General features: G+C 44.7%; 3 non-coding genes across 3 annotated transcripts; all 3 read left to right on the top strand.

Annotated features, from left to right (window-relative positions):
• Window positions 1–23,275: 23,275 nt before the first annotated feature.
• On the top strand, window positions 23,276–23,357 carry trnas-aga (transfer RNA serine (anticodon AGA)). The gene has a single exon. It is a non-coding gene; the product is annotated as a tRNA-Ser (tRNA).
• A 496-nt stretch (window positions 23,358–23,853) lies between these two features.
• Window positions 23,854–23,925, top strand: trnaa-ugc (transfer RNA alanine (anticodon UGC)). Its single transcript has one exon. It is a non-coding gene; the product is annotated as a tRNA-Ala (tRNA).
• Window positions 23,926–25,400: 1,475 nt separating this feature from the next.
• trnas-uga (transfer RNA serine (anticodon UGA)) lies at window positions 25,401–25,482 on the top strand. The gene has a single exon. It is a non-coding gene; the product is annotated as a tRNA-Ser (tRNA).
• Window positions 25,483–27,057: the final 1,575 nt, after the last annotated feature.

Below are 27,057 nucleotides of genomic sequence, written 5' to 3' on the forward strand. Positions count from 1 at the left end.
AGTCAAAGTTCTGACCTTAATCCAATGTTGTGGAAGGACCTCAAGTGAGCAGTTCATGTGAGGAAACCCACCAACATCCCAGAGTTGAAGCGGTTCTGTACGGAAGAATGGGCTAAAATTCCTCCAAGCCGATGTGCAGGACTGATCAACAGTTACCAGAATAACTTAGTTGCAGTTATTGCTGCACAAGGGGGGGTGGGGTCACACCAGATACTGAAAGCAAAGGTTCACATACTTTTGCCACTCACAGATATGTAATCAGAAATCTCCTTTGTTCTTGCCATGATGCACTTCCACAAACATGTGTTGTGAAGCTCAGACTTAATAGAGCCCTGTTCTTTAAATAAAACAGGGTGCCCACTCACTCCTGATTGTCATCACATTGGTTGAAAACACCTGACTCTAATTTCACCTTCAAATTAACTGCTAATCCTAGAGGTTCACATACTTTTGCCACTCACAGATATGTAATGTATAATTTTCCTCAAATAAATGACCAAGTCTAATATTTTTGTCTCATTTGTTTAATTGGGTTCTCTTCATCTACTTTTAGGACTTGTGTGAAAATCCGATGATGTTTTAGGTCATATTTATGCAGAAATATAGAAAATTCTAAAAGGTTCACAAACTTTCAAACACCACCTGTATGTCGTGTGGATGAGAGGCCCGGTGCCTAATAATTGTATGTATGGGGAAAGCTTTCAGTAAGAGGGTTAATGACAGGTGAGCCCAGTGGGCAGGGAGGGGCTAGTGGGGGGAACAGTACTGTGGGGTAACACCATAGGTGGAAATAGAGGTTCGGGGAAGGAAGTGTGGGATGTAAACAGTCAGACACATGGAAAGGACTGTACGGCATGCTGCAAATTGGCCGCTAGCATTCGGCTATCCAGCCTGATGGGGTGGGCTCCGTCAGTTCTGAAGATCGAGAAACGATCTCAAAATAGATTAAATTGTCAATAAAACCTAGTTCTGCCGGCAAAGCTGAGCCAAGCGAGGCTGAGAATTCTGTTTGAACGACCCGGCTTCATGGGCCAGTGTGGGAATAGGACTGGAAATAAAAACAGACTTTCCACAAGTACTTAAAAAGCTAAAAAGGTCATTAAAATCCTTTTTGGTTAGAGCAGCATTGTTTATCCCCACATGAACAGTCACTCAATTGGTGGAGGACGGGAGTGAGCGCAGAAGCCCTGGGAACTTATCCAGGATATCAGGGATGGTGGCTCCAACTGTGTGGCTGCATTGTAAAAATGGATGTTCCTGATTATGGAATCCCCAACTATTAATGTGGCTTGGGAGAAAAGGGGATGATGAGATGTCAGCTGTGGGTTCTCATGGTAGGAGAGTGCATGATCCACACTGTGTTGAAATCGCCGACTGGGGATGGGGTGTCTGAGCAGGCGAGTGTTGCGGCGAGGCAGCGACATCAGCTCTGAGAATGGATTTCCCTGCTGGCTCGGGGTAAGGAAGACTTCTAGATGTCTAATCACGGCCTCTTTTAGGATCTTATGACGGGAAGAGGAGGTCAATACCCGGGATGAGGGCTGTTGTTTTGGCTTCACAGTGGGATGGCAGGCCACCTGAACAATGCTAGCCACTAGTGGTGGGGAAGCTGTGGTGTTGTAGAGGGGTTTAGATCGGGATGAGTCGGAGCCGCAGGAACATCGTCTGGGTGGACCGGAATGTCGTCAGGCAGGGTTGTATTGCGGTTGGAGGGGCTTAAGTGAGGGGTGAGGCAGCCCTGTCTGAGTCTCTTGTGACTGCAGACCACCACTTCAGCCCAGGATGACTGGTGGTTAGGTGCCGAGCCGGAGGAAAGCTGTGGGCAAGTGAAGGGTTCCCACAGAACTGTGTCCTGGATAGTTGCACTGAGAGAGGCAATCTGTTTGGACTGGCCAAAAGCTACGTCCATGAAGTTGGTCAAAAGGGAGTCTTATGCAATTCATTAGAAAGCCATTGAATATCCTCTTTAAGGTCAGCGATCTTTCTGTTTGCTTTCTTGAGTAGCATAGCACACAGTCCTCACAGGGCAAATTTGGTGTAGTTGTTTTGGTTAGCTTAGCCACCAGGCTAAAAACAAGCCACATACAGCTCCAGCACTACAAAATCGCAGGCTTCAGTGTGAGTAAGTCAGTGCAGGAGTCGGTGATCGAATAAAAGCCATGAAATAATAGAGGCAAACCATAAAATCAATTAAAATAATCTGATGGTCCAAAGGAGTTGTTAAACGTTATTAAAAATTACAAGCAAGCAGAGCAACAAATAAACCATCAGCTGGGAACCGGAAGTTGTCGTCATTTCTGGTACCGGGACGATTCCAGGATCAGGTTTTGTTGTTTTTATCTATCTTAAATGCAACAAGCAATATCAAGAATGTACCTGGATATGTGTAGTTGAAGCTACAGTCGTAAAGATTATTTTTATAAAACTTGCTGAAACCAATGACAATTTCAGTAACTGCATTGGTATTTGTTTACAAGGTGATATCTCCCTCTTACTCCACTACCTTTAAGACCAAAAGATGCAGGCTATGTATTTGCACCTTTAAAATCTTTCTCATGATATGTTTCATAATCATTCTTATTCATTTTTTATTATTGTTTCCCCCGCCACTGTCTGAGGTAATAAAGTAAAAAAAAAAATGCAACAGAGTTAGGAAAGATACATTCAACTAATGCAGTGCCTTCAGTAAAATAAGTCAATCCTTTTATAAGGACAGAATATTCCCCTTCCTATAAAGCCAGGTCCCTGTTGCATAGCTATGCCAACAATGCATGCATCAGCTTCACACACACACACACACACACACACACACACACACACACACACACACACACACACACACACACACACACACACGACTCTCAAACTCATGTACATTCCTGAATCAAACAGATCCAGTGGTGTAACATATCTGTAACGCACAGGCTGGATTGTAATTAAACACCTCAATGAGCAGATTATGAGTTTCCCCATTTGGAAATTTCATTACCATTCCCATAATTGGATTTCAAATTTAATTAGCGTTCCTAAGCTAAACAGCAGGTGATTCCTGGGTGAATGCAGATGCGGTCTGGGGTCATTAAGGCTAAATGATCCCTCCTGACACCTGGGTACTGGGTAAAAAACACTGACCCACATTCTGCTTCACAAAAATGATTCCAACGCACTGAAATATTTCTCATATTTCTTTGATAATGCAATTTTGCAGATTTTCTTAAAGGCAGATAAATGAGTGATGTATTTACTGTCAAGAAACTTTGGTTTTGACCCTTGATCACCTTATTGTTCTTTACCCAACACCTCTCAACATTGAGGTGAAAGATTTATTTGTTGTGTGGGTACTGTGGCCCTTGCTGCTGCTGCTACTGGTTGCTTGTATTGTCGGTGAGGCAGCTATATAAAGTTATTTAACCTAAGTTACTCTGGTTAATTCAGTGCTTAAAGTGTAAGGTCAGAGGTAAAGTCTGAGTTGATTAATGAATAACATAGGAGTAATGATAGCATAAAAGTTAAATTTCAAAAACTATATCCCTAAAAAAGCCAAAACTCGTTACCTTGAATTTATCATTAGCTATTCATTTTATATTAATTTCAGGGCTGTGAACTTTTACACATTGAATTTTGTGATTAATTTTAAAATAAGGCATTGATATAAAATTAATCGGAATTAATAGCAATATTCCTTGGGATCCTAAATTCGACTTGACTTCAATTTATGACATGTTTAACATTTTCCACCTTGAATGATGACAGTATTGAACAGGAAATGTTTTACTCATAACTTCCAGATCAAAATCATAATCATATATACACAGTATACACTGCAAGGGACAATAAAGATACTTTGACCTTGACACTGCAGTCACAGATTTTACGTGCCACCCGATTCAAGTTCAAGTGTGTTAACAGAGCTTAGAAGAAGAAAACCTGCTTGCTGAACAACTTAAAGATGTAGATAGGGAACAGGAAAATAGAAAACAAGTGGCCACTAATGACACTAAAGTTAACTATTTAATGTCAGTGTAAGGAATAAGCAATCCAATACAGACTGTGGCATGAACTAGTGAAGGCCACCAGAGCTATGTTGGTGTGTGGCTGTTAACCTACAGTATAATTAGTGGAATAAAACAAAACAGCAGTATATGATTTTTTTTTTGAGACATTATTTAACTTACTGGAGCCTAGTATCAACACTTTTTTCAAGTGTTGGGGAGTATTAAGAAACCTGTCTGTCTTTCAGAGAAAAAGCAATAATTATAAAGTCTTGGCAGTACAAGTTAAAACAACTACACATTGAGGGAGTGGAGGTTCAAATTTCTTTTGGTTTCCTTTCATACCTGGTTAAATACAGATTGGTGTCGAGAAACCATTCGAAGACGTACTGTCAGTCTAGAAATCCAACATTTGCCCCCCCCCACACACACACAGAAAGAATCTCGCTCTCAGCGTTATCAGCTATTTGACGAGACACTGTTCCATTTTAAACTCCTTGGCTGGCAATCAAATGATTTGACAGGATGCTTTTTTCCACAGTCCAGACAGTTCACTTCTAGTCATATTTGCTCGCCTGAAAAGTAAATGTATGTGGTGTAAGCATTCTTTTCATTTCCACAAGGTGAAGAGTAATTGTAGAGCCTTTGAAAAGTGAGCATTGAAGCTGATGCTCTGAAATGATTAGGATCATAAATTAAATAAAATGGCCATGAGGACGAGAAAACAACTCCCCACTGAAGAAAGCCCAGAACACAGCAGGAAGTGATTAAGAACATAGAGCCAAAATGTGATATAGTGGAGAGGTTCTGTATTCACTCCGGACTTACAAGGCCTATGTAATTTGTTTAAGGAAAGAGGAATTAGAAAAAAAAAGAGGACTAATTCTTCACAAACTGTTTACAAGACACTTTTACTGATCCTGGCTCCTACGTTCAAGTGCTTCGATTAACTAAAAAACCATTGAGACTTATAGGTAGTTTAAGAAGAGTAATGATTTTGAATTCAATTCATCGCTTTGCTGCAGGCCCAGGCCTGACTTTGGATGGAAGCAAGCCAAAGGCAATATTGTGGCGAGGTCATATTCCTATAAGGTGGAACAGGTTGGGTTTACACGAAAACATTCCACTCTGGAAAGCTAACCTGTTTACACTGGAGTACATCAGTGTCTGCAGACTATTACTGGTAGCTGGATCAACAATTCAGTTGATTAGATTACTGCTTGTCTGTCAGATGAGCAGACGTCATGGGTGCACTAATCTGATGGCGTCTTTTTTTTTTAGTCCCTTTCAAAGGCTGCTTCATAAAACTGCTGGTTCAGGTGTATGTATAACGTGGTTCTCGGGACTGCATAAAAATATAGGGCTCCACCGTTATAGCTAAAAATGTTTATCACAGTTATCTTGGTTAGTATTGCGATCATGATTTTTTTTTCAATTTTCCCCCTTTTTCTCCCTGACTGTATCTGGCCAGTTACCCCGCTCTTTTTTGAGCCGTCCCGGTCACTGCTCCACACACTCTCTACCAATCCGGGGGGCCCCTCAACCGACCAGAGGAGGCGCTAGTGCAGTGACCAGGACAAATACCCACGTCTGACTTCCCACCCGCTGACATGGCCAATTGTGTCCGTAGGGACGCCCGACCAAGCCGGAGATGGGGTCCTCCCTATAGTCCCCGGGTCCTATAGTCCCCGGGTCCTATGTTCCCCGCTTTGTATGAGACCGGGGAATATCGGACCTTTTTGTATACAGAGGGCCCTATATTCCCCACTTTTCCCCAAAAGGGTCCTATGTTCCCCGTTTTGTATGTGCAGGGGAACATAGGACCTTTCTTTATAAAAAGGGTCCTATGTTCCCCTAGGGCACCCGGGGAACATAGGACCCTTTTTATAAAGAAAGGTCCTATGTTCCCCGGTCAGCAGGTTTGACGCTGTTTGGCGCAAAAAGTGCATTTTCAATAATGCATTATTTAGGGCAGATTATTAAGAAGACAATGAATCATACGATTTCTATTTTTATATCACAAAAACGAATTCACAAAGTCCAGGTTGGCTAAAGTATGTGGAAACTTTCGACACTACACAAATTCAATTTATTAGGCTATAGCCTATATTTGGGCGCATAACCCACCCCGGTAGTTCTCTGATATTTATGCGCAAAATGTGTCACTTACCGAGGAAAATGCTCCTCGCCGAGTAGGTGAGCTGGCTCGTCTGTGTCTGAATGTAATATAGTAAGCCTGTGTTCCTTGGGCAATTGTACCCGGGCGTAGCTCAGCCGGTAGAGCTCTCGCCTATGGATCGCAAGGTCGTGAGTTCGATCCCGGGTGCCGCCAACTCAGCGTATGAGTAGCACATTGTGCGAGAAGTGCTGGGACCTGAGGATAGGTGTTGTGTTCCGTCCTCAGCAGTCCATCTCCCAGAGGGCTAGTGCATTGTACCAGGGATAGACTCCTGCGTAAGCTAGCTGATATCGACAATAGGCCAATTCCGACCCACTTCTTCTATGTTCGCTAGAAAGCTGTCGTTCCCATCATAACCACACCAGCTTATTGGGAAAAGCATCTGACAGATATTAGATAGAAACCATCTGCTCAATAAGGCCCTTTAAGCATCATAATTGTAATGATAATAATAATGACAATAATAATGATAATAATAATAGCCTAATAATAATGATGATGATGATGATGATGATGATGATGATGATAATAATAATAATAACAATATAGCCTTATATTAGAAATGCTAAAAATTGGATAATTGAAATATTTATAATTATAAAGTAGGCTAATATAGCATGGTAATAACAATAAAATAATAATATGTGCCTGGTCTCTTAAGATTCTAAGATGCTGTATGCTACAGAAATAACGGGACATACGCCTAGGCTAATGAATACGCCTTTTTGACAAAATATGAATGAAAGGCTAATCAACAACGCTAAAGCTGAATCACAAAACACATATTGCTCGAAAAATAATTTATAAATAGCCAAATGCACACATGATTTCGAGTTTGGAAATATTTAAGACTTGTCGAGGATGTGTGGTCATCTGCACGCAAGTTTCCTGGCGTTCTAAACCACATGATCAAAATTCACCAATGTCTAAACCGCCCGCCAACTTGCAACAATTTGCAACAATCGGTTGTTATCGGTGATAACTCGTGGACTCACTGTCATGTGCTTACTAGCCTACAAGAAGACAAACAATGGCGATAGTTATGGATGGTGATCGAGGGGGCAAAGTGTTGGTACATGAGAACTTCAGATATCAGAAGCACCGCACCAATCAAGACACCATTAGATGGAGGTGCTGGAGGTGAAACTGTAGAGTGCCACTGATCACAAATAGATCTGAAGTGGAGGACGTGGATGCTAACATTATTGTGCACGATGTTGGGGAACACGTGCATCCCCCTGACGGAGAAATGGTGCACCGTGCAGAATTCCGACAGGGGGTGGTTGCAGAAGTTGCGAGGGAGCCAACAGTCCCAATCAGAAGGATCTATAATGCGCAAAGGGTCCTGCAGCGTCGGCAATGTCAAATCCAGGGTTTTAGCCCCTCTTTGCTGAGTAGCCTAATGGACTAGGACTACTCATTTTGATTTTTTGAAGAAGAAAAAAGCCTTAACGTTAGCCTAGTTAGGCCTTGGAGATTTTTGTTTTAGACCATGCCTTTTCTGGGGGGCTTCTGCCATAGACCAACCCTTTTTCAGCCAAGCTTTTACTAGAAGCATTTTGTTATTAATAGCCTATTATCAGCATTACTATAGTATTATGCCTGCAATTGTTATTTGTTATTAGGCCTCTTTTATAATTAGGCTATTATTATTATTATCATTATTATTATTAGGCTGTAATTATTATTATTATTATGTATTATTTATTATTATTATTGATATTATTACTATTACTATTATTATTATTATTATTATTATTAAAGAAGAACATCAAAGGATGTAAGGTAGCACTCATCAAATGAAAAAAAGACACAATTCTCTATTTTACCATTTCATTGTTTGGCATCAGTCATTAACTTGGCCGGGTGGTCTTCTTCAGAAACCTTAATGACTGATGCCAAACAATAAAATGGTGAAATAGAGGACTGCCTCTGTTATTTTTTTACCATTTGGTGAGTGTTACCTTACATCCTTTGATGTTCGTCTTTGATTCATGTTTTTGGTTTAGCACCTCCACAAGTCTTTAGTTTTTTGAGAAGCACATATTATTATTATTAGGCAATTAGCCTATTGTGTAAGGTAAGCGGCCCCCGTTGATGGATACTTTGTGCTGGTCCTAAATTTCAAGTCCTGGTCTAAGTTCTCTGCCTAAAAAGTTCATCATTAAAGTCTTTTTGAAAGAAAGTCTGCCAAGTGATTTAATATGGAAAACGATCTGCAAAGTAACAAGAAAGTGGCTGAAGTGTCCAGTGCTGTGCAAATTGAACTTTGAGCGAAGGTGGAAATGGCTAGGTTATACTGGTAGGTGGGCCTACTGCAAGACAAACTTGCGTTGATTGCCGACTGTCCATGCTGAGCCGGAGAGCCAACTAACTAGGCCTACTGCAGTAAATATTGGTAAGAAATAACAATAAAGCAAATTACAGCCTCCTCTAGGCCCGATTTGGATACGCACTCAAGGTGGCCTGCGATATACAACAGCCAACAATGGTAATACGGCCTAATTTAATCAGCGGAGGAATAGATTGTCGTAGCCTACATCTCAGCCATGACCCCAGTTTTGATTATTTTGGACCCGTTAAGGAAATAATTTGCAAAAAGGGTTCTAAGTTCCCCGGTTTGTTCCTCGATTGGCAATAGCGGGGAATATAGGACCCTTTATTTGGAAAAAGGTCCTATGTTCCCCTGGAAACAGCGGGGAATATAGGACCCTTTTTCCAAAAGAGGGTCCTATGTTCCCCGGTGTCTATTGCAACGGGGATTATAGGACCTTTTTAGGGGAAAACGGGGAATATGGGACCCTTTTTTTTCGAAAGGGTCCTATGTTCCCCGATCGGGGAACATAGGACCCGGGGAATATAGGACCCGGGGACTATAGGCACGGCCCCCCGGAGATAACACGGGGATTCAATCCGGCGATCCCGTTTTGGTAGGCAATGGAATAGACCGCTACGCTACCCGGGCACCTTGATCATGATTATTAATAAGGATTATTCATCTATTTTGGGGAACACAACTGTTTTATTGAGCACTTAAATCAACAGATAACTGCCTTCACATTCATAATGTATTTCGTAAGCCCATAAATAAACAAACATTCAAATGAACATATCTTCAAATCAAAATACTACTGTTTTCACACCATGGTCGTCGTTGGCGTCCCTCGTGTCCGAGGATCCATTCCAAGACATAGAAAAAAAAAAACTCTTGGAGCCATTCGCCAAAGCCTTGATTAAAGTGTTGATCAGGTCGCGATGCTGGTCAACACTGCTTGGCATGGGAGGATCTAGTTCCATGGCTACACAAGAGTGAAGACGATGGGATCCGCCACAGCTTGCACCCGAGTGATGGTCGGATTGGGAGTCCGGACTGCCCACTTGTTAGGCACTTACGAGCCAGGGATGGGTGGGATTTTCATAACCGCCAGTCCGCGGTCCCGTTAGGCTTTAGCCAGCTGAGTGCTGCCCAGGTTACGCCAACTCCACAAGTGAAGTCCGGTCAATACCGCGAGGAGGAGCCTATCCAGGGTTTGTCATGCATGCAGGAATCGGTAGCCTGAACCTTTCAGCCTACATCACATGACGCTTCAGCAACCCAACACCATGGTAAACCCAAGTGGGAATAATTGGCCATGATCAATTAATCGTGGAAGCCAATGTCAAAAGCATGATGGATACTGTATTTTCCGGACTACAAGTCACTGTTTTTTTTTACTCGTCTGGCTGGTCCTGTGACTTAATATTTCAAAGTGACTTATACAATGCAATTTTGTGGGAAAATACACTGCTTTTCAGCTAAGGCCACTAGATGGCACTAGTTAATGTTGCGATTCAATTGAAAATACTGCGCCATAATGATGCACGTGTCGGGCGGTTTCGGGTAAGCTTACCAGAAAATATCACAGGTTCGGGCGGATGAATCAAAAAGTAGCAAAGCGGCGCTACGAGTAAGTTATAAATAACTTACAGAAACATTGTGCGTGCAATAGGCTAGGCTGTGCATTACTAGTCTACCTTCTCTTTCTCTCTCTCTCTGTCGCTTTCTCTTTTAAACACACACACACACGTAAGCAGGTTTATCATCAATTCATCAATTTGGGTGGCACGGTGGCGTAGTGGTTAGCGCTGTCGCCTCACAGCATGAAGGTCCTGGTTTCGAACCCTGGGGTTGTCCGACCTCGGGTCATCCCAGGTCGTCCTCTGTGTGGAGTTTACATGTTCTCCCCATGTCTGTGGTGGGTTTTTTTTCCCGGTTTCCCCCACCATCCAAAAAAAAAAAGACATGCATGTTAGGTTAGTACTCCAGTCTGTGCCCCTGACCCGAGGCATGACAAGACGAACTGGAGTTGGTCCCCGGGTGCTGCACAGCGGCTTCCCACTGCTCCTAGCTACACAGCTAGGATGAGTTAAATGCAGAGTGCAATTTACCTATGGGGATCAATAAAGTCTCTCAAGATAAAAAAATGTAAAAAAAATTCACGATCGTGGTCCTGGTCAAAAAATGTGTTCGCGAGTGTTAAGGCTTTACCTATGTGTCGTTTTACCTAAGTGGCATCGGTAGCTTTTGTTGACACCACCAAAACTCTTAAAGGTTCGAAAGAAGAGGCTTGTGTGTGTGAAAGAGAGAGAGAAAGAGAGAGATAGACATGTCTTTAATGAATGGTTACATGTTTTGTTGCTATTCAGAAATAAAGAACACTGTTTGGAACAATTCGTCTGTTTCTTTAGTAGTCTAGACCCAGAGGCTACTAGACTAAGATACAATAGGCTATGCCTTGCAATCAATGTATTATACTGGGCACACAGCCCAAAAACGAAATAGTACAATGCTGCTCACTTTGCTTGGCTAAATTTGGAGGTTTGCAGGTCGGGTTTGGATGGTTAATTAATGCATATTTCACACACACACACACACACACACACACACACACACACACACACACACACACACACACACACACACGTATATATAATCCAGTGAGTCAAGTAAGTACAAGCCTGTTTCATGCCATAAGCAATCATCAGCTGTCAATAAAGCTACTGGAGTAGCTTTATTGACAGGGCCTGTGACTGCTGGAATAGGCTCCAGCATCCCCGCAACCCTGAGAGTAGGATAAGTGGTTCAGAAATGGATGGATGAATATTGTTCTTCATGAGGGTTTTCCATGAAATAGAGTAATTAATATTCTTATCTACCATGCTCATTCCTGAAGCTACTCATACAGGCGTTAAACCTAATTTTAAAAGGGCCCTCTCTTAGTCCAATGTAAGTGTCCACTTTGCAGTTGTCTTCTCTTGCCGCTGATGCCTGGTAGATGACTCCCTCTGTCTGGCATTTTCCTTCAAGAGGCCACGATGCTTTAGCACGGCAGTTGCAGTTGGTGGTGTTAGGCTGTGTTGAGGGGGTCTGTGCCTTGGCTTGGTCATGATGCTTGTGTTGTGGGATGAAATAACCCGCTGAACATTTGGCATGCCGCTGTAGCTAAATTTGACTGTGTTCCTGTTGAATATTTTTCTAAATTGATGGTCTGGGGTAAATCACTCATCCAAAAGTTTGAAAAATAGTTTTCCAGTATTAGAGGCCACAGTGTTGCTGTAGGGGGGATTATACCAGGTGATGTTCCGCCTTCTGCTGCATTTTTATTTATTTATTTTTGCTGGCTGTCGCTAATTGATGGTGGGGTGTACTTAAGCCTGAAATTATATCCACTTTTTTGTAAGGCTTCTTGGTATGGGGGGGGGGGGGCTGCTTCATTAAAAATAGCCTCACTAGATAATAAACAAACAATGTACAAATGTGTGTGTGTATGTATGTATGTATGTATGTATATATATATATATATATATATATATATAGATCATCAGCTGCTAATATAATGTGTGTGTGTGTGTGTGTGTGTATTACCAGCTGATGAGTGCGAGATGCACAAAACAGGCCTGTACTGCAATGTATTAAAGTCTCTTTTCCTCTATCCGTGTTGATATATATATACACACACACACACAATGCTTTTTCCTCGCAAAAACAAAATTTTTGCTGAGTGCGACTTGTAGTCTGGTGCGACTTGTCCAGGAAATACGGTATACGATTAATTGTGCAACCCTGCAAAAAATATTTTTCAAAGTATACGTATATAATGTGACAACAGAGAGACAGACAGTCAGACAGAGCCTTCATTACCTCTTGTTGTGTATATTACCATTTCACATTAAGTAATGAATTCACTCTCCCTCCCTGTGGGTGAGATGTGATTTCTGACATGCCCGCAGCATGGCTCTTCAATCTTGTGATACCCACAGCACCACAATGCCAAAGGCCCCCTTAACACACCACGGGACTGACCCCATTCTGAAGCCTAACAACTGCACACTGTATTCAAGTTCCAAATTAGGCCACGGAATTAAACACAGGATGCAAACACTTCACGTCCTTTCAGACAGCATATTATTTCAACAGAGCATCGTGTTTGCATTTCAAAACCAGCAAGAAATGACCACAGGTAATTTTGGAGCCTCCTTTTTGCAGCATATCTCTTTCACTGAGCAGACAGTATGTGTCAGATAGTTTTTGCCCTCAAGCAAACTTGGAATTACTTTCAAGTGACTTTGTGCCACCACAGTTATCACCTTAGCCTAAACTTGTCTTGAAATCTACACGGAGAGGGAGGGAACGGAGGCAGGTATTGATTAGTCTGTTTCTCAGCAGAGCCCCTGAGGTGACCAGCTTATGGAGAGACGGAATGGCACATCATTGCAAAGCAATGAAATAAAAGAGAAACTTTCCATCTCGTCAAAGCTCTTGAGTTCCAAAAAAACACTGAGGGGGGATAGGTCATGGCAAAAGGGAGAAAAATACTTATATCTGTGTGGAATGTATTATTGTGATCCATCCTAAATATTATCAATAGGACACTTATTACTTAGATATTGGCAATGAAACTCAATGAGTGTGTTTTCAGCATTGTTGTGTGAACTACTACCTGCTGGAACATGCAGAATATTGTAAATTGTTTCACTGTATTTCAGTGACCAGAATATCTGTCAAACGGAGCTTCATGGTAATAAAAGATGTTGCAGCATGATATTCATTATTCCATACTGCTTTTAAAAACATGTCTTTTGAAATTAATTGGAAATGCGTTAAAAAATTAATGCAATTAACGCAGCTGCATTTTGGTTGTGCAAGGCTGTTTCACAGGCTTATCAGGGGATTTGGCTGTGCGCTCTCCCTCCTGCTTGTCAGCGCATGGAGAGCAGCCTTTTCCCCCTACTCAACACAACATGATTTGTGCCGCACTCGTCGCTGGGTTCAGCACACATCTGACTAGGTGTTTGGGGAGGTCGTGGGGGATGGAGCAAAGTAGGCGGGGTCTTAAAAACTTCTAGCAGGACTTGTTTGTCATTATCTTTATCTTTTATTTCATATTATTTAATTTATATCTATTTTATTTTGTATGATCCTTTCCTCCATTTTACTTTCCGTGCCTGGCTGGCTGCCTCGTTTCTATTGTTTGTTCTATAGTTTATTATTGGCTGTGCGGGTATTCATCGCAGCACGCTAAGCTTGCTGAGTTCGACACAGTGAAAAGCAGTCGTGGCATGGTGCAAGCCATTGGAAATAATGGGTTTCAGAGTGCAGCGTTGTCGCGTTGTGTCTGAGAGGGCTTACAGTGGGTAATCTTGGTCTGCGCTTTCTCACAGCAATATGCTTTATTTGTTCCCAGCCCTCATCCCGTCATGGAGAATATTAGGTATTCTACTATGTTGTTCCACTGGGGTGCATATGGGAATCTGTGATGCACCATTATTAATGAACATGTAGTGAACGTCATGAATTCATTTTAAATTCAACTGGCACTTAAACATGGAACACATTTTTTGTTAATTATCATTTATATTAGTAGCGACAGGCATGGGCGTAAGTCCATGAATACTGGGATGGCATCCAGCGCTTTACCTGTGCCCCCGTCCATAGGGTTAGTGGTTATGTCAGGAAGGGCATCCAACCTAAAATTTTGCCAAATCAGTATGCGGATTCACAAGACCATACCAGATGGGTCGACGCTCCATACTGGATCAGTCAAAGCCAGGGTTAACAATGGCATCCATTGATGCTGTGCCCTCGCAGGGTACCGATGGAAACTACAAAATCCACTGTGGCAACCTCTGAGAAACAGAGAATAAGCCACAAGAAGAAGAAGATGATCATTTGTATTCGTGCATACAAAAAAAATCATTGCCTTCTAAGGTGATAGCCGTGATGGTTTTAAATTCCACCAGCACTTTAATATATTGGCTGGGGTTTTGTTATTATTTCTGTTAATACATATAAGAAATATGGCTTTCAAGCTGACAGTCCATTTTGATGGCTTTGATGGTTTTATTTTAAATCTGTAGTTCAAAGTTAAAAAGATGCTATTAAATTTGCTATTTGAAAAAATGCTATTTGAATTTAAATAAACTACGATTGTGTTGACACTACATTAATTCAGTGATTGTAAATTAAAATATTAATTCACAGAAAGTTGAATCAGTTCATCTGGACACAACTTTTGTTGAGGGAAACACATTTCATCACTCATTTAAGTGACTTCTTCAGTCTCAAATGACTGCAGGTATCCCCACCCTTATAAACAGCATAGCGGCATAACACATCTCAACTATTCTGGCTCCCACCACATAACGGAATCGCCACTGGTTTATGCTTAGGCAGCTGTTGTCCACCTCTCTTCGATTGGCTGGTGCACTGTTTTCTTTCTGGCTTTGACAAAGGCCCAGTTAGGATAACCACACTTAACCAAGGCCTGTTTAATGTGGGATTTATCTGTGTCAGTGGGGACGTTGTCAGCTTGGTGGTACAGCGTCCTGATGACTCCTAGTTTGTGCTCCAGTGGACGATGAGAGTCAAACCTTAAGTACTGATCAGTATGTGTTGGTTTACAGTAAACCTCAACAATCAAATGTCCCCCATCACCAATTGCAATTTCACAGTCTAAGAAGGCTAACCTGTCATTTTTCACATCCTCTCAGGTGAACTTGATGTAGTTCTTTACAGAGTTAATGTGGTCGGTGAAATGTGGTATGTCCTGAGATTTAATTTTAACCCAGGTGTCGCCACAAATCTGAACCAGTGGCTAGGTGGTGTCCCTGAATAGGATATCAGAACCCTCTTTTCCACTTCTTCCATATACAAGTTAGCCACCATTGGTGAAACTGGGGAACCCATAGCACACCCATTTCTGCCTGTAGTACTGCCCCCTGTACATGAAGTACATGGACTGAAGTCAGTTTCAAGAGCAGACACTTGGTCAGTGTTAAGGGTGGTGCTCTTGCTAAGGTTGGGGTCGTCCTGTAATTTCATATGGACTACCTCCACTGCTTCATCGACAGGAACACACGTGAAGAGAGACGTAACATCATAAGAGACCATTGTTTCATCCCCCTCCATAATGACGTCCTTCACCGGCGAGCTGCGAGGTTTCCATCCGGGACTTCACCACCATTGCCAGTCCACTCCATCGCTTGTCCAACAAGGGCCAACCATTCGATTGGATGACGCCTGTGCTGCAGCCTTGACCTGATTTAAGGCGGCTCTCACTAAAGCCCCAATCTTGGTCTATCCCGATGCCCAACAGTCCTTCATCGTGGAAGCTGATGTCAGCAATGTGGGGATCGGAGTTGTCTTCTCCCAGCAGGGAGGAGACAGGGAGCGTACTGTGGCCTACTTCAGTCGTGCCCTGAGTCGGACAGAAAAGAACTACTGTGTCACCCGACGCGAGCTGCTGGCAGTGGTTCTGGCAGTATGACACTTCGGACTATATCTGCACAGCAGCTACTTCCTCATCCGCACCGACCACACCTCACTTACCTGGCTCCTGAACTTTAAGCATCCTGAGGGCCAGGGGGCCTGATAGCTGGCAGCCCTTCATGGGTATGACTTTGAAATGCAGCATTGGGCAGGGCAACATCATAACAATGCCGACACGCTCTCCCAGTGCACCTGTGTGGCATTGGCGTGCCACTACTGCCAGCGACAAGAGGAGCAGGGCCAGATAATACCAATGGTGGCGGCTGTCCACACTGTCAACAGCAAGGAGCGGTGGTTCCCGTTGACCACGCAGTAACTGAGGCAGCAGCAGGAGGCAGATGTGACCCTGGCGTTGGTGAGGGGCTGGCTGGAAATGGGACAGCACTTCGAGTGGACAGAGGTGTCAGTGCTGGGGTCTGAGGTAAAGGCCTACCACTCTCAATAGGGCAAGTTCAAGCTCCACGTTAACGGGCATCCGGGTAGCATGGCGGTCTATTCCGTTGCCTACCAACACGGGGATCGCCGGTGCGAATCCCCGTGTTACCTCTGGCTTGGTCGGGTGTCCCTACTGACAGAATTGGCTATGTCTGCAGGTGGAAAGCCAGATGATGTGGGTCAGTGTCCTGGTCGCTGCACTAGCGCCTCCTCTGGTCGGTCGGGGCGCCTGTTCGGGGGGGGGGGTAGCATGATCCTCCCACGCACTACGTCCCCCTGGTGAAACTCCTCACTGTCAGGTGAAAAGAAGCGGCTGGCAACTCCATATGTATCAGAGGAGGCATGTGGTAGTCTGTAGCCCTCCCCAAATTGGCAGAGTGGGTGGAGCAGCGACTGGGACGGCTCAGAGTGTGGGATAATTGGCCAAGTGCAACTGGGGAGAAGAAAAAAAAACTTCAAGCTCCACGAGGGCTTGGCATACCGGAGGTGGTAAGCTCCCGGATAAGCGAGCAACCTCTTCCAGCTATTGGTGCCCAGTGGGTTCCATCCCCAGGTTCTCCAGATGGTCTATGGCTCAGTGGGGGTGGGGCACAACAGGAATGCCAAGACCCTCCACCGCCTCCAAGGGCAGTTCTACTGGTCTGGCTGTCGACGAGACATGGAGCTGCACTTGCACTGCTGCGACTCCTGCACCACCCAGGAGGGACCGACTCAGCGCTCCTATGCCCCACTACAGCAGTACTTGGTGGGGGCCCCAATGGAGCGAGTAGGGGTGGACATCCTTGGACCTTTCCTTGTCACTGACTCCGGCAACCGCTACATACTCGTGGCTATGGACTACTTTATAAAGTGGCCAGATATGTATGCGGTGCTGGATCAGAGCACCACCATCACAGCGGAGAGGCTGATGGAGATCTTCACCCGCTTTGGAATTCCCGCCAAGCTCCACAGTGGCCAGGGGTGGAACTTCGAGTCCCAGGTCTTCAGTGAGGTCTGCCAGTGGCTGGGGGTAAAAAAGATGAGGACGACACTGCTCCATCCTCAAAATCACAGGCTGGTGGAGTGGTTCAGCTGCACCCTGGCCACCCAGCTTGCCATCATTACCAGCCAACACCAGCGGGACAGGGACTGCCACCTGCTCCTGGCCCTGTGGTCCTACCGGACTGCTGTCCAGGATTCCAGCGGGGGCTCCGGACACCGGTGGACTTGGTGTTTAGGGCCTGCCTGAGATTGCTGGGGGAAAATAAATGGACTACCTCCAGAGACTGAGGGATCGCTTGCAGGTAGTCCACAATTACACCTGCTGGGTCTATGACACACGGTGCCTTGGACAGGCATTAGTGCGGGGGACAAGGTATGGGTGATTGTCCCGTTCGTAAGGTGATTTCCCTCAAGCTTCGCAGCCACTGGCAGGGGCCCGGCGAGGTCGTGGGCCAGCTGTCTGAGGTGGTGTACCGGGTGCGCATACTCAGCCTGGGGCGCATGGTAGTGCTGCATCAGGACAGACTTTCCCCATATTGCCCCATTGGTCCACCTCTTGTTAGGGCCGGGGACGACAGTAGCACTTCATGTGCTGATCAGTGTGCCTTTCCCCAAGTTGCACTTCCTGTGAGCCCCAGGTGGCCTGTTCGCCAGTGACTGCACCCTGGACATTTGAGGGACTATGTATTAGGTGATGGGATCATCAAGGACAACTGACCCTTCAAGTGGGGGCTATGTACCAACTGGAAGAGGCGGTCGCTCTGACTGATGGCAGCTTGGCGCTGGGGGAGCACAGGGGACTTAGAATGTTTGGGTTAAAATTGTGTTATAGTTCATGTTTTGGTTATTGCTGTGTTGTTTGTTTTGGGGGTTAGACTCCGACTGGGTAGACGACCGTTTTACTGACTGACTGACTGTAAGACCGTGACTAAGACAGATGTTTTTAATAGTGAACTTGTGGGGGGGGGGGGGCGTTCGGCAATCCTTTTTGAGGGCAAAAGTAAAAGAGCACTCACAGGGTCGTGCGGTGTATGGGACACGGGAGCTGCCATTAAAAATTAGATCTCTGCCTCTTGCCTCCTTATTTCACGCCAGCTCACCACTATATACGTATATATACTAGACATACGTCGGTTTAACAGAGGGAACATTCAAAAAGAGGTTTATTGCACGTGTAGCTTTAGAAACAACCATTTAAGGAATGTAACATCTTTAAGCCGTTATATTTGGTCATTGGATAGAAACATTAATTATCCAACCACCCGGAAAATCCTTTTCAAAAACAAAGCTTATTCAACCAGTAGTAAAATGTGCAATCTATGTCTAACTGAATTTTTTTTATCATTTGCAAACTGTTGTGTCCTCTAATGCTTGTATTATTATTTAGATGTATTTTCATTTAAACCACTCGATGTCACTGCTAACTTTTGAGTATTGTTTTTTTTACCAGTTGTGTTGTTGTGTAGTACAAAGGAAGTGACATACAGGGATACAGGAAGTAGAGACTGGAAGCCATCCATGCTGCTAGATGTTCATTAAACCGTAAACTAAGTTACCCATGTTCTCCTGCGTGCTTTATATGCCATCTACCTCTACCATTCGGCGACGAGGTAACCCACCGGCTATAATACAGTATAGATGACTTTTTTTTTGTTTTTTTTTTTTGCAAAGATGACTGTAAAGGTACCCAGTCCTGCCATATTTCTGCCTTGTCCTGGGGAACCTGCTATCCAGTTCAAGACCTGAATGCGAATGTTTGACAACTATCTCCCAATCATATATGCAACAGGGAATGCATGGCCCGCTGCAAGAAAAAGCTGTACTGCTTCATTGCCTTGGAACCGAAGGTCAGAGGATCTTTTAGTCACTGCCAAATAACAGGTGATGGTTATGATTCTGCTGTTGCTGCACTACAAGCACATTTCACTCCTATGGCTAATGTGGGAGTGGAACGCCACACATTCAGAAAACGAGTTCAAGGCCCACATGGGACTGTTACTCAGTATGTGGCTGTTTTACGAGAGCTTGCTTCATCATGTGACTTTGGAGATAAAAGTGATGAGATGTTGCATGATCACCTTATTGAGTACGTCTCAAATGCACGCATTAGAGAAAGGCTGCTGCTAGAGCCAAACCTCACTCTAGACAAGGCTATCACACTTGCCACATAGATGGAGTCTGCAGGTGAACAGGCTAAATGCATGGGTGGAGAAAAACCCAGCTTACAAGTACAAGCTGTGCATGTTTCAGATGTGGCTCTGACAGCCATCTAGCGAATGCACCCTCATACCCTGCTGCTAAAGCAACCTGCAAAACCTGCCACAAGAAGGGACATTTTGCCAAGAGTGTGTGGCTCTGCTCCCACCCATCCAGTGCGAGAAGTGGCGGTTCCGAAACTAACTGTTCTATGCATTCAAGGGTGTGCTCGCACAGCTGATAAAATAACATGCAATGTCAAAATCCAGTCATCAGACTCACCAGCCCATGTCATGGACCTGGTTGTTGACACAGGATCCTCGGTGTCCATACTACCTAGCTCTGTGTTTAAAGAGCATTTCAGTGAGTCACAGTTAGCGCCACCTACTATTCGGTTTGTCACATACTCCAAGACACATACCTGTGTTGGGATGCCTTTCAGCTACGGTGTCCAGATATGACATCACTGCTCCAGCAGTCTTCTTCACTGTGGAGAATGGAACACCGTTGCTGGGTATGGATCTGACGAAAGCACTGAACATCCACATGGTAGGTGGTGCTGTAATGTCTGATTCTCCTCTTGCTACTGCTCCAGGCGCCCCTGTCATGCACCTATTCGCCTCTCCTCCGCTCATCGGCTGTGCTAAAAACTTTGTGCACCAGGTCAAGGTTTCTGCATTTGTAACCCCGGTCCGACAAAAACTGCACCGTCTGCCCCTGTCTGTGAGAGGTGCTGTCACAGAAGAGACAAACAGGCTCCTTGCAGCTGGTGTGATCGAGAGAATCGATGCTTCCGCCTGGGTGTCGCCTATCGTCGTTATGCAGAAGAAGAAAGGAGGCATTCGTATGTGCGTGGATCTCCGGGAGCCAAACAAGGCTGTGTCACAGACTGCTATCCACTCCCACACATAGATAAGCTGATGTCCACTCTGTGGGGAGCTGCAGTGTATTCAATGATCGATCTGGCAAGTGCCTACCATCAGGTGCCTCTACATGAGGAAAGTCAGGACCTCACCGCTTTTATTACCCATGATGGTCTCTTTTGCTACTGCTGTGTGCCATATGGCCTCTCCTCTGCTCCATCTGCATTCCAAAAGATGATGGCTACCATCCTGGAAGGTCTGCCAGGAGTGCAAAATTATCTCAATGATATCATCATCTATGGAGCCAACAGCACAGAGCATGATGCTCGCCTGAAGAAAGTCCTCCACTGTCTGAAAAAGGCAGGTTTACTCCTGAACGAAGAAAAGTGCTGCCTTAATCACTCGAGTCTACACTTCCTGGGTCACATGGTGCCTGCTGAAGGAAACATGCCTGACAAAGAACACACTGAGGCTGTTCTGAACGACCTGGCTCCAACAGATGCTGCTGCACTACGCTCTTTTCTGGGCTTGTTGTCATGGTACTCAAAGTTCATCCCGAACTATGCGACAGAATCGGAGCCAATGCGCGCATGCATCAGAAAAGAGGCTGATTTTCAATGGACCGCTGAGGCACAGAAAAGCTTTGAGAAAGTGAAGTCACTCCTGGTGAACAGTGCCGCCCTTGCCCTCTTCAACCCATCCCTGCCAGCTGTGGTGTCCACCGATGCCTCAGATTACGGTTTAGGAGCTGTGCTCACCCAGCTTCACCCTGATGGCACAGAACGCACGGTGGCTTTTGCCTCCTGGACCCTCACTGCAGTGGAACGCAAATACTCCACTGTGGAAAAATAAGTGCTGGGATATGCCTGGGCAATTGAGAAGTGGCGCACATACTTGTGGGGTCACAGATTTACCTTACGTACCAATCATCAGGCCCTCACAACCCTGCTTACCACAAAAGTTATAGGCTGTGCTGGAATGCGAATTGTACGCTGGTCTGCCAGTTTCTTGACCTATGACTATGATGTGATCTACCATCCTGGATCTGATAACTTCACTGCTGACTGCCTTTCCCATCTTCCTGTACCTCTACCTGCCGACCCTGCTCTGGATGCTGAGCCAGAACTGGTTGCAAACGTCACTGCTGCTCTTGGTGCTTTTCCCATTGCTGACTTTGAGGGCTGCTGCTGCTTCGTGCCAGGAGATTTCTGCAATCCGTGAACAGATTGCTCAGGGCTGGCCAAGGAAAGTGAAAGCACTGAGTCCAGATGTTGCTCCATACATCCACATACATCATGAGCTGTCAGTGAAAGACTCACTGGTGCTTCAAGGAACGCGTCTGGTTGTGCCGGTCTCCTTACGCACTACTCTTGTAGCCCTTTCACATGAAACACACCAGGGGGAGGTATGCACAAGGCAATGCCTGAGAGAGTACTACTGGTGGCCAAAGATGGATACCCTCATCCACTCTACAATCCAGTCATGTGAGCCCTGTCAGTCTAATGACAAGACTGCGATGCCTCGCCCTGCTCCACTTCAGCCAGTGCCTTTCTCAGGTAGGCCATGGCAAAAGCTGGCTATTGATATCATCAGGCCTTTTGAGACAGCTACGTGAGACTGTTGGTACGCCATCACCCTGGTTGACTACTACAGCAAGTGGCCAGAGGTCAATTTCTCTGCGAATGTCACAACAAAGGATGTTACATCCTTCCTCTCCACTGTCTTCAGCAGACATGGCAACCCTGAAGCCATAGTAACGGATAATGGTCCTCAATTTGTATCTGCTGACTTCTCTACTTTTTGCCCGAATGGGACATTGCACACCACAGAATTTCAGTGTACTACCCTGCTGCAAATGGCGCCATCAAGCATTTCAACCGTGTCCTGAAACAGAATGTGCAAATGGCAATCTCACAGTCTGAGCCATGGAAACCTGCCATTACTGCCTTCTTGATGACTTATTGTGCCACACTGCATGCAGCTACTGGTGTTTCTCCCTTTCAACTACTGCATGGCCAGAGGATGTGTACAAAGTCGAGTGTATCATAGAATTCACAACGTATGCCACTTGTACTTGAAAATGTTGTATGGGGTGGTCTGAACAAAGTTTGCACATTATACCTCCTGAAAGATCCTAATTATTATGTAGACTAAAAGTTGATTAAAAACAACTATGTTGGATTGGATTTATGGCTCGTTGTCCTTTTTTACACAAGGAGGAGTGACCTCCATCAAGTTGTTGAAAGTAACTAAGTTACATTTACTCAAAGTAAATTTTAAATTCACTACTTTTTACTTTTACTCGAGTAGATTTTAGATGGGTACTTTTACTTTTAATTAAGTAGAATTTCAGTAAAGTAAAGATACGTTTACATAATTACAATATTTCAGTACTTTTTCCACCTCTGGTGGACAGCCTTCACAGAAAAGAGGAGGCAGTTTTAGCAGCAATGGTTGGACCAATTCCATATTAACATCCATGGTTTTAGAAGGAGCTGTTCAACTAGCTAATAGAGGTGTAATGTTCAGGTGTTCACATACTTTTAGCCATAGAGTGTATCTTCAGTACTTATAAGGCCAAACGGGTCTTTGAGTTGGAAAATAAATGGGATGGGTAGTCTCTAGGGTCTTTAGGATCTCTACGATGAATGGGTTTTTCCATCTTGTAACAGAAATATTTTGGCTTTCTTCCCACAAAGAAATCTACAAATAAATCTCTTGGTAAAGGTAGGGCATTCATTCAAGTAAAGGCTCTTTCAAATCTTTCTCTCCTTTTTGTGTAGATAATTGAGAACGAAAAAGAGAAAACCAGACCAAAGCAGTTGTCGTGGCCGAGTGGTTAAGGTGATGGACTAGAAATCCATTGGGGTCTCCCCGCGCAGATTGGAATCCTGCCGACAACGAAACTTTGTGAGTTTAGTCTGACAACAGACAGCTGAAAGCTATGACATGTTATCAACCCCCCAGATAGAGATGCTAGCTCTCACTCAAAGTGCCTGACATTCCCCTTAACAGCCAGGCGAAATTCAGGATTTCAATTGATTAGAACAACTGTAGGTTGCTGGCAGATCACCACAGTTTAAAGACTAGTGTGTTGATATATCCCCTCTCTTTAATGGTACACTGAGATGTTTTACAAAGCTTAATTCTGTCCTTCACCAAGACATTCAAATTGTGACTTGTCTAGGGCTGCAAGAAAATGAAAAAGGCTCATAAAAACAACTCGGAAGTGTTTTGGAGAAAGTGGGACTTTTCACAGTGTGAAGGCTCTTATGTGCTTCGCTGCTTTTTTAAACATACATCCATGAGAAAAACACATACCAGAAACGTGTGCCCGAAAAACGTCTTGCATGGAGATTGGCTTTGTCAACAAATTACACTAACTTAAAGCCAGTACTTGGGGATGTAGCTCATTGGTAGAGCGCATGCTTTGCATGTATGAGGTCCTGGGATCAATCCCCAGCATCTCCATTTTATCTGGATTGTATCTTCTATCCTTAAAAAGTAAACTCTCCCTCAGCTTAAAATAAATGCTGAAAACGATGGTTTTTCTGTTTCTTCTGACAATAGATAGCACAAAGTGGGAGAGGCTATCAAGCCGCACATGGTGACAACAAGTCTCACAAAGGATGCCACAAAATCCTTTCCTCAGCCAACCTACAAACATAAAATTCAAGCTGTTGCATGATAAGAACGAATGTAAGTTCCTGACAGATCACTAGGTTTCAAAGGTAAGCAGTGGAGAAATAGTTTGGTGATAAATCCCCTCTGTGCTATGTTATTCTCAAATGCAATAATGTCCATCAATTAAAAATGCCAAACGTAACATGACTATGGACTACTCGAAAGGGACAATGGTTCAAATAAAAAAACCCAAAGGTGGTTTAGTGAAAGTGGGGAGTTTGCTAATGTAAATGGTGGTGTATGTGCTTCTCTGCTTTGTTTCAACAAGTTTGACATAGAGAAAAAAAAATTTACCAGAATACACTTATGGACAAAAATGTATTGTATGGAAATTGGGTTTTCTGACAAATTACATCAGGTTTGAAACAACTGTTTGGGATGTAGCTCAGGGGTGGAGTGCCTGCTTTGCATGTATGGGGTCCTAGACTCAATCCCCAGCATTTTCACTTCCTAATGGCCTTTCTCAGGATGTACCTTCAGTTCCTGCAAAGATGAACAGCTCCCTCAGGTTGAAATGTTTTTTAAACATTTCAAGGGTACTTGATAGAGCTGTCCTGTATCAGAAATCCCTAGCCTACCATGCCATCGAGAAATGTTTTGAGCTCTTGGTAAAGCTCCGGCGTTCATTCAAAGAAAGACTTCATTCATAAAGGAATTCATTCATAAGGACATGGTTCGCCAAGTTTGGAGTGTAAAAACTTGACTGGCCGGCAACTAGACCTGACCACAGCAACATTGAACGTCTTCGGGTTGAACTGTAATGTTGACTACGAGATAAACCTTCCCGGCCAACATCAGTGTCCAACCTCACAAGCGCTCTTGTGGCTGAATGGGAGCAAATCCCCACAGCCATGTTTGAAAAGCTAGTGGACAGCCTTCACAGAAAAGTGGAGGCAGTTATAGCAGCAATGGTTGGACCAATTCCATATTGACATCCATGGTTTTGGAAGGAGCTGTTCAACCGTCTAATAGAGGTGTAATGTTCAGGTGTTTACATACTTTTAGCCATAGAGTGTATCTTCAATATTAACAAGGCCAAATGGGTCCCTGAGTTGGGAAAAAAAATGGGATGGGTAGTCTCTACGATAAATGAGTTTGTCTATCTTGTAACAGAAATCATTTGGCTTTCTTCCCACAAAGACATCTACAAATAAATCTCTTGGTAAAGGTAGGGCATTCATTCAAGTAATGGCTCTTTCAAACCTTTCTATCCCTTTTGTGTAGATAATTGAGAACTAAAGACAGAAAGCCACACCAAAGCAGTTGTCGTGGCCGAGTGGTTAAGGCGATGGACTTGAAATCCATTGGGGTTTCCCCGCGCAGGTTCAAATCCTGCCGACAACGAAACTTGGGAGTTTAGTCTGACAACAGACAGCTGAAAGCTATGACATGTTATCAACCCCCCAGATGGAGATGCTAGCTCTCACACAACGTGCCCAACCTCCCTCTTCTCAGCCCAGGCTTTCGTTTGATTAGAACAACTCCTGGTTCTGTAGAGAACCTAGGTTCTATGAGCTACGGAGTAGTGCTATATTTACATATTGCCCTCTGACCTCGCCTCTGGCGACGCTAGGCTCTGAAATTCACCGCTCATGCGACAGCATCCCCTAAGCCCCACCCACAACTGCACTTGACATGCGTCACCACATCACTCGTCAGTTCGACCCACCAAAGCCTCCTTCAAGGGACCTCAGCCGGCGAGCAGGAAAATATAGCACTACTCCGTAGCTCATAGAACCTAGGTTCTCTACAGAACCAGGAGTTCTATTATCGCTACTCCGTAGTGCTGTATTTACATATTGCCCCAACTACGGAGTAGCGGCGGACTAGTGCCCCTCGCCTGCCACCTGCACTGAGGACAATAAGGGGAACAACACCTCACACCCAGTACTCAAATCCCCCCCTTTGGCCGGCTAGTATATCGTAGAGGGGAGGCTCGCATAAGGGGGCGGGAAAAAAGAGAAAAGGGAACGTAACCGTTCCAACTTTCCATATACATATACACATAGGCTATAGCCTATATATAATATTCCTTTTTTTAAAAAAATTTATTTTAAATGAACTATGTACAAACGTCCGCGCTCCCGACGGGAGACACTTGCGTATGGCCGGAGCGCATTACGCATCAGTGCGCCTCGCTGTGCCAAGCGCAGCACCGGTCACTGTCATAGCAGACTGGTCAGTTAAGTAATGATTAATGAACGAATGTGGCGAAGACCACATTGCCGTTGACATAATAGACTCCATTGCCACACCAGCATAGAGAGCCACCAAAGCGGTTGTGCCCCTCGTGGAGTGCGCTTTAAACCTGGGTACTTCTCTACCAGCCCCCACATAGGCTTGGGAGATCCCGGAGCAAATCCAATGAGAAAGCCTCTGGCTAGACAGCGCCTCTCCTTTCCTGCCCGTCGCCCCGTAGCAGACAAGGACCTGTTTAGTCTTTCTGAAAGGACCAGTGCGCTCCAGGTAAACCCGTAGTGCACGAACCGGGCAGAGTAGATGGAGCCTCCTCTCCTCCTCCGAAGAGGGAGAGGGATAAAAGGCCGACAACACCAATGGCACCCGCTGGTAATGCGCGGTGACATGTTTCGGACGAAACGACGGATTCGGGTAGACTATCACCTTTGAACTGTCCGCGGCAAATTCGATGCCCTCCGTGGAGAGCGCGCACAGTTCGCTGACCCTACCCAAAGACAACAGGGCCAGCAGGAGCGCCACCTTGGCACACAGCCACTTAACGTCAGCCGATTCCAAAGGCTCGAATGGCGCAGAACACAACGCCGACAGAACCAGAGATAAATCCCAAGTGGCCGTGCGGTCGTTCCGAACACCCTGCCTGTTCCTCGACCCCTTGAGGAACGCCACCAGGGGTGAGAGAAGACAGTGTTGCCACCCAGCCTAGGCATAAAGGCTGAGATC

This window comes from Lampris incognitus, chromosome 11 (genome assembly GCF_029633865.1).
Source record: "Lampris incognitus isolate fLamInc1 chromosome 11, fLamInc1.hap2, whole genome shotgun sequence".
NCBI classification, from domain to species: domain Eukaryota; kingdom Metazoa; phylum Chordata; class Actinopteri; order Lampriformes; family Lampridae; genus Lampris; species Lampris incognitus.